The sequence below is a fragment of the Misgurnus anguillicaudatus genome, chromosome 17, assembly GCF_027580225.2.
Source record: "Misgurnus anguillicaudatus chromosome 17, ASM2758022v2, whole genome shotgun sequence".
NCBI classification, from domain to species: Eukaryota; Metazoa; Chordata; class Actinopteri; order Cypriniformes; family Cobitidae; genus Misgurnus; species Misgurnus anguillicaudatus.
Window position 1 is genome coordinate 3,170,361 of NC_073353.2, and position 8,564 is coordinate 3,178,924.

The window sequence follows — 8,564 nt, forward strand, 5'->3', positions numbered from 1 at the left end:
TAACCCTTTAAAGCTTTGTTTCATTTTATAAAATGTTATTTGGTATGTTAATGTGGTCCTGTTTTCAACATTGAAAAGATGGACGAATATGGACCAAAATTAGACGTTGAAGATCGACCTATTTTCAACGTTGAAAAGAAGGACAAATTTGACGTCTTTTCACTTTTTTTCAAACCTTTTTAAGGTTTACGTCTACTCAACGTCCAATAGACGACTTTTTGCTAGCTGGGTTCAACCTGATCTCACGAATTTCAGTGGCATAGTCACGGAATTTTGTGCTAATTTTTCCGTGGCATTCTCACGGATCTCCGCATTTTTCCGTGGCCCTGCTACGGACTGTCTTTTTCCGTGGCATTCTCACGGATTGGTTACTCAACTGTTTTGTCCTGTTTTCTTACCATTTTCGCTTAGATTTACATGAAATGACTTCCCTACCCAAACCCAACTCTAACTCCAACGCCAGGCGACAATTGTTTAAAGTTTAGAAAATATAAAAGAATAAATAAGAAAAATAGTATAAACCAATAGTACAAGTGACATACTAACGCAAACACCAAATCTAACCTTTAACCGAAGCGAAAATGGTTTGAAAATAGGAAAAAGCAGTTGAGTAACCAATCCGTGAGAATGCCACGAAAAAAGACAGTCCGTAGCAGGGCCACAGAAAAATGCTGAGATCCGTGAGAATGTCACGGAAAAATGAGCACAAAATTCCATGACTATCCCGTGGAACTTTGTGAGATCATGTTGTGCAAATTATTGTGGAGGGGCAAAAGTGAGTGGAAAGCAAACTGTGGCGCCACAAGAACCGACAAGCAAATGACATCAAAATACAGCGAGAGCAATTCCAAAAGTCACACGGAGAAGTCTGCCGCTCTTGAAGTAATTTAACATCACCAAGCGGTCTGCATAGCACCAAATGAAGTTAAAACTGCACACAGTGTAGCTCACACAACACTGTAAACAAACAGCCAGTTTGGAGAAGTAAACGAGTGGAGCTGTGCTGGAACATAAAATCCGGAGATTGTCCTAATAAATGTTTTTTCATATAATTTACTAGCTGCTATCGGTTCCTCTTTCAGCATGTTTGCTTGTGCTTTAGTGTTCAACTACACTTTTGAAAAGTCTTCATTTTTATATCTACGTTTAAGATTTTAATATGCCTACAAAGGTGTTAAATTAATAATAAAAAAATTGATCTCAGCACACAATCAGAAAACCTGTCTTTATTATTACTATTTTTTTTTACTTTAGTTCAGGAATAAATCATGGAAAAGCAAATCGTTTTTTTAATTTTTAATTTTTGTTTTTAATTTGAAAAAAACGATTGAACGAATGATACACAGACCCATCAAATTCCATGATTATAGGCCTATTGCGGGCGGAAACAGACAAAGAAACAGCAGAACAGCCATGTTTTTAGCTATTTTTAATGCCGTCTGTCGACTTTTAAATAGGAAATAAAGACAATGTTGCTTGAAAAAAGATCAGATAGCCTAAACAAGGCTAATTCAAAATACGACACGTAAGTGTGGCAGCAGCTGGCCCCCCTTCTAGCTAAAGAGATATTGGCCCGCAGCCAAAGTTACTTGCCGACCCCTGATCTAGCGTGTTGACGTTTGATATGTCATACAAAACAACAAATATGCTGTGAAAATGATATACCCCAAATTCGCTTTACAATGCCTTAATAAATCTCGCTCGTTTGTTAGCTAAAGGTCACTGGTATTAGCCCAACTGCCAGCGGATTTAATAAAATATTTAAATAAATGATTCAAATAAACAAATCAATAAATCATTTGCTATTATTTACAATTAAGATTGATTTTATTATATTTATTCATATGAAGCTTTCTGTTCTTATTTTCACTTTATTAAACACAAATATTAAGTGACGTGTTAATACTAAACGATTTCAGCGTAAGCTGGAAGTTTGTTTAGTAATTGCCTTTCTGTGGACTGACAAAAAAAATAAGAAGTCTAAGATTGGCCTTTCTTTTCCGGATTGCACTGTTTTAAAACAAAACGCAGAGTTTTTATTCGTGAAGTGATCTCTATAAGCTATATGATTACTAGTTGGACTGGACTGCCGCCTTGAACCTGACGACGGGCATCGTACCCGCGGATAGCCCGCCCGCAGAGCTTGAGCTTGAACGAGTTCATTTTCGCGTCTTTTTTGGCATTAACTGAACATGCTCCATACCTGTCAAGTATCCCGTTTTGGCCGGGAAAGTCCCGTATTTTACCCTTCTTTCCCGCCGTCCTCCCGTATTAGTATTTTCCCGTAAATCTCCCGTATTTTAACCTGCGTTATTACAAAAATAATAATGCCCGGTCGGAGTAATAAAAACATTCCCAATCCCAGATCGCTAAAGGTCCACTGATTCCGCTAATCCACTTCGTGTTTTCCCACCCGCTCTGCAGCATCTCTGTGTGCACACAGAAAACGACAGTTTCTGTCTGAAGTTTGTTGCATTAACAGGTAGATTTATTACATTATATCAGTTGTTAAACCGCAGAATTACTCATTTGGAAGTTTGTTTATGTATTTCTTCGGTTAATGATTTGCTGTCGGTGTTCTAAAAGTGCTAACAAGTTAGCAAGCAAACAGCAACAAAATATCCATTATTGTCGTTACAATGCTTTTCTAATGAATTAAATGTTCCCGGTCAGATCTAACGTTAGGTTAATATAAACATTAAATTTGCTGTTGTTGGCACACTTTGTAGACAAAAAATACAAAAAACACTAATGGAAAGGGAGGCTGGTAAAGGCAGTTCAACATTGCAAACATTGATTCAAAGCTCCATCAAGCCAGCAGGTAAATCATATTATAAAACGGCCAGTTCTGGTTCTTCATTCTGATTGGTTGAAACGCGTTCTCAGCTGTGATAAAACTCACCGGTAAACGTATATTATCCACTGGGTGGCGATCTTACACAACAACATAAACACTGATGCTTTCACTCAACACTTTAAAACTCAAGTGTATTTTTTGATCAGCGATCTGAATCGGATCTCTAACAAAAGTCATTCACAGAAATGGAATTATCCCAACATTTTGCTCAAAATTTGAGAGGATAAAAGAACATTTGAAGGTAGGGTGAAACGTTTTTATTTTGTTGTTTGAAAGCAGAGGGGTCTGTTCTTTCATTTGATATATTGTGTGTTTATATATCTAAAGAAGAACAGTTTTCTGGAAGGCATTAATGTTTAACTAAAGCTGGGTGGCAACTCTTTTAAAAAAACGCTGGCAGGGAAAGTGTTAAGCATGCTTCCAAGCATATTTGATCCACACGTCAACAGTTGCACGGTATAAATGTTAATGTATAAATTAATTTATGAAAAAAAACACCACAGTCTTAATGAATCATATTTTCATTGTGTCTTTGCTCCGTCTGTTTTGCTTGGGAACCGCTCTGTTGCAGACACACTTGAGTCTGAGGAACTACTTTGTTTGGCGGAAGACCAATATCTGTACTAATATAATTACAACTTATTTGCTGTGTTTTATTATATGAAATCCTGCTATACATAATTTGAAGCAACCGTTTTATAAACGCAATAAGCCCCGCGAAGCAGTAACAACGCCCCTTAGCCGTTATAAAATGCACTGGTAACCCACTGCTTCTTGGGGCTTATTGCTTTATTGAATATCTATGGTCACACTTTAATTCTTGTTATTATATTTTCCCATTATAATCACTTGTAATCATTTGTCTAAGTTGATGCTAGTAGTAACACATCATTTATTTATAATACTACTTTATTAAAACCATACTAGTACGACCCCTGCCCTTTTTGGTTTGGGCCACTGCCCCATCTAGCATTTTAATTTTCTAAATGACTGTTCTCATTACAAAGAAAAGTGAATGGTTTATAAATAATTTTGGCATTAAGGTATAATGCACAATAAGTTAAAATAAGGTTTTTCAACCTAAGGCCATTGGGTTTTGTACAGATGCAAATTTGTGTGTATAGTATGTACAGTATGAGTGTGACTTATGCAATGTAGTTTTCACAGAGCTGTGTGTTTCACTAGTTTTCTTGCTAATTAATTAGTTTGTTTAGTTAATTTTAACACAATTATCAGCACTAAGGTTTAAAAAATATTCTCCGGCCCTCGCCAGTCTTAAAATGTAAGGAATACTGGAGCTTGTTTGGGTTGGTGGTGGGACTGTTCGCGGTGGGCGCCGGAAAATTTCCCTTATTTTCAAATCCAAAACTTGACAGGTATGACATGCTCATATGTCAAAATAGCTGTCTTAGTTAACCATTGGTCACTGCATGTCTTAAACGATAAACATTTTATTTTACATATGTGATCACTGTTTTTGTCCTTGTCTTTTTGTATATAGACTGTGTTTTTGTATGTATTTATTAACTGGCGTGTAACATCAATCTGCCAAGGGGTCTGCAGATGGAAATTAGCCTAAGGCTATAATCTGACGTATTTACATTTGTGAAAATGTTCATTAATATATGTAGCCTATTGTTCCCCTTTTTCTTTCTTTCAAATAAATAAATAAATAAATAACTTGCATTCGGTCTTATGATAAGCCTAACCTGTTGAAGTCTCTATAATTAAAGTTAGTTAAATGAGACAATAAGAAGAGGAGAAAATCATTCACTGCTCCCGACTGAGTAACTTCTGTAACTTGGTAAAAAAAAGTTTAATCCACAATTGCCTTTTATATGCCAAAAATCATTTGCGCTGAGCTCTGCTATTTGAAGTAATTTTAAGGTTTATCGTGGAGTTTAGACTCCCTGAACCACTTTTACGAAAGTTACTGCATTGGATATTTTGGTTCATTGACAGACAGTAAATCAGATGTGAGAAATTAGACAGGTTTAAAATTCACACTGTTTACATCTAGTAATGCATGCAGTTATGCTTATGAATATGTATCTAACGTGGGGTCATAAGGTTCATTCGTGCTTTTTGGATACATGGTTACACGTAGCTTTCTCTCATGGACTTTGTATTAAAAAAAAAAAAACTAGTCCGCCAAGGCACCGGCAGGCGGTCTCCCATTCACTTACTAACCAGGCCCGAAACTGCTTAGCTTCCGAGATCGGACGACATCAGGGGTGCTCATGGCGGTACCCCAGCAAAAACAAAACGTTTTTACAACGTTTCACAACGTTGTATTTTGGTTGTAATTAGGTAATGTTGCAGCACAACGTTTTAAAAACGACACTCTAAATTAAAAAAACAATGTAACCAAAAAAGGACGTTTTAATACGTTGTAAAAGCACCTAATTAGTACGTTTTTTTTAGGTAGTAAAAAAACGTAAATATCACGTCTGTTTACTACGAAAACAAAACCAGACCAAAATAAACCATTTTTGAGACGTTTTATTTAGGTGTTAAAATAACGTAATTATAACGTTGGAATAAAACGTAGGGGAGAGCGGGGTAAGATGAGCCAATTTTTACATATGTTGCCTTATCTGCATGAAAAAATGAGACAGAAGTCAAACAAAAACATCAACCTTTATTTAAGGACGTCTCCTGTCAAATGAAATGATAAGAATGCCGTTAAAACAAAGGACTTTGAAAAGGTGGCTCCTCAAAAAAAAGTGCTCTTGTGGCTCAACTTGCCCCAGCTGCGGGGTAAGTTGATCCATGTTAAGGGGTAAACTGGCCCACTGACTTTTTTTGTTTAAACCCGAACATAGTTAAAAAATTCACACCATTCTTAACTTTAATTTTAAGGGTGCCAAAGAATGCATTGAAATAATGTGTTAAATTGTTCTTTGATATTTACATAGAAGGTATGTAACTTTATTACGTGCAAACATTATCCAGAAATGTTTTTACATGTCCATTTACAACCAGGATTTGTCATTTTAATGAAATTGTCTATTTTTGCCCTATTTGGAAGGGTAATAATAATAACTAGAAAATGCATTTCGGGACGAACTGCAAAAGTGTGCTTGCTCTGGTGCCGCCGATTTAGTTTGTGCATCCTCACATTGGAGTCCCAAGCTCATGTACAAAGTTTGGTTTCAATACGTAAAAGCGTTCCTGAGATATAAACTACTTCCTGTTTGGCAGCGTAAAATTTTAGGAAAAAAATTGTTCTTTTGATGTTGTGCATCCTCACATTGGAGACCGAAATTCATGTACAAAGTTTGGTTTCAATACGTGAAATCATTCCTGAGATATAAACTACTTCCTGTTTTGGCGGCGTCCACGCACATTTAGTTTGGCCTGTGACGGGAAAACGTTTCCGAAAATCAAAAATCCTGCTAGTAACTTTTGTGAGGCTTGGTCCAAGAATCATGTACGTGGAGTTTCGTGAAGTTTGGACAAAATTTGTGACCTGTGAAACTTTAAGGTTTCCAATATGGCGGACGAACGACATGGATCTGTGACTTCATCTTCTCAAGCAACTTACACCGGAACTGCCCGAACATTTTAAAAACACACACACACACACACACACACACACACACACACACACACACACACACACACACACACACACACACAGAAATGTATACAGACTTGTAACAACTGTTTCTCTAAAATTTACCATAAAAAAAAATATTTCACTCAGTGATTGACAGCATAATGCAATCAATCGTGTTCCCGTTCAACAGTAACTAAGCATCAGGGACGTGCACAGGAATTTTAAGGGGCAGTTGCTCTAACCTAAAAAAAAGGGCACCTCCCTCCACAATAAAATGCTACATCCAGACATGTTCGTATTTTGAATTTTAAAACTGCATAACAACATAAGTTATGCGTTACTGGAGAGCAGGGAGACAGTTCTGTCTTTAAACTGTCTCCCTGCTTTTATTACTCAAAACAAAACTGACTCGATGGCGAAAGGTCGGAAGACCAAATCATATCCACCGAGGAAATGTTTTTCGTGTTGTTACAGTAACACTTTGTTTACAGTTTTGCGCTGCTCAGCCTGGATTACAACACAATGCGTCTGATTCGCGAACTGACTCCTTTGAACGGATTCGTTTGAATGAACGGTTGAAACAACAGATCTGTCCCAACACTAAACTCACAAGACGTCACTGTCAGCACAATCAGTAACTTATAGCGCCTCAGAAAGGAGAATGTAAGGGTGCGTTCACACGACAAAATTTCGGGAGTGACAACCGTATTTACTTACAGGTGTGAGTCTGGAAGTGTCCTGTTCAGACAGCAAATTAAAGACACAAATAGAACACTGCCTGTATGAACGAGCAACCGACCTCAAACCCGTATTCTAGTTACACGCGGCGCCTGTAACCATAGTGACGGACGAATATATTAAAAAAAGTATTATTTATGCAATGGGCAAACTTTATTTATGTTATTAACAAAAACAGCTGGCTGGTGTAACGCTTACCATTGTGCAGAGAAAAATAAACAAGGGTGGTTCCTTATTAAAGTTTTAATTTCCAAAATGAATGAACATAAAATCAGTTTCAGCAACTGCACGTTTTACCAAAGCAGATATATACAATATAAAAGTAATCATAATGACTTATGAGGCAAATCGATCCGTTTTTGCAGGAGATCGAACTTTATTTAAACCATTAACGCAGCCAAATAGGAAGTGCGCTTAGGCTCCCGCTCTGTAGGTGGCGCAGAGAGTATGGTTTACCAACCGCAGGCAAAACCAGGCTCTTAGCGCCACCTAAAGAGCGGGAGTGTAAAAAGCGCACTTTATATGTTGCCACAGTTCTGTAAGTACGCTAATAATGTTGTAAATAACGTTCGATATCCTGCAAAAGCCGACCGATTTGCTTCACAAGCAGCAAAAAAATGTCACCAGGAGTCATGGAGATTACTTTTGTATTGGATATATCTGCTTTTGACCTCTCAAACTCGACGCATCTTTTGCTTGCATTATTTGAATCACAGATGGGTTTTTTTTTTGCAAAATATCTTCTTTATTGCTCTACTGAAGATAAAAGGTGAGTAAATAAACAGCTAATTTTTATATCCCTTTTATTATACAGTTAACATTATATTAATCGTCCACTTTTAAAGTTTAAACTTTATATATCTCACTTACTTGGCTGCACGCAATTTTATGCGTAATGTAATATGTTCTGTGGCGTCTATGAAGTTAATATAATATCACATTAATCTTATGGAGCAATTCTGGTGCGTAGGTTGCAGTCATTTTCATGCACTGTAACGTTATCTTAAAACAAGAGCAACGAATGACGTGACAGACAACTGGTTGTCCTGTGCGATTCCGTTCACACGGCACAGTTTCTCTGTAAATACGGTTGTGAAACCCGTAAAGTTACGGGTGTGAAGTCGGTTATGGTTATAGAATGCGGTTATCAAACCCGTAAATAACCGAACTGTGTGTGAACGGAACCGCCTTAAAGACTCAAATACGGGTTTGACAACCGTATTATGATACCGTGTGAACGCAGCCTAAATCTGTTTAGAAAGATTTGCCCTAAATAACAGTCTCAACTAAAAAACATAGACATTTATTACTATGTTAACTTTATGATGAATAAATATTTTATCAGGTCTACCAAATAAGGATTTTATCCTACAAAGCAATAAAAGCCATGGTAAAAAACTGATCAAA

General features: G+C 36.9%; 1 long non-coding RNA gene across 1 annotated transcript; it reads right to left on the bottom strand.

Annotated features, from left to right (window-relative positions):
- Window positions 1-7,079: 7,079 nt before the first annotated feature.
- On the bottom strand, window positions 7,080-8,258 carry LOC141350180 (uncharacterized). The gene is made up of 2 exons (XR_012358158.1): window positions 7,356-8,258; window positions 7,080-7,249 (listed from the first exon to the last, which is right to left on the bottom strand). It is a non-coding gene; the product is annotated as an uncharacterized lncRNA (long non-coding RNA).
- Window positions 8,259-8,564: the final 306 nt, after the last annotated feature.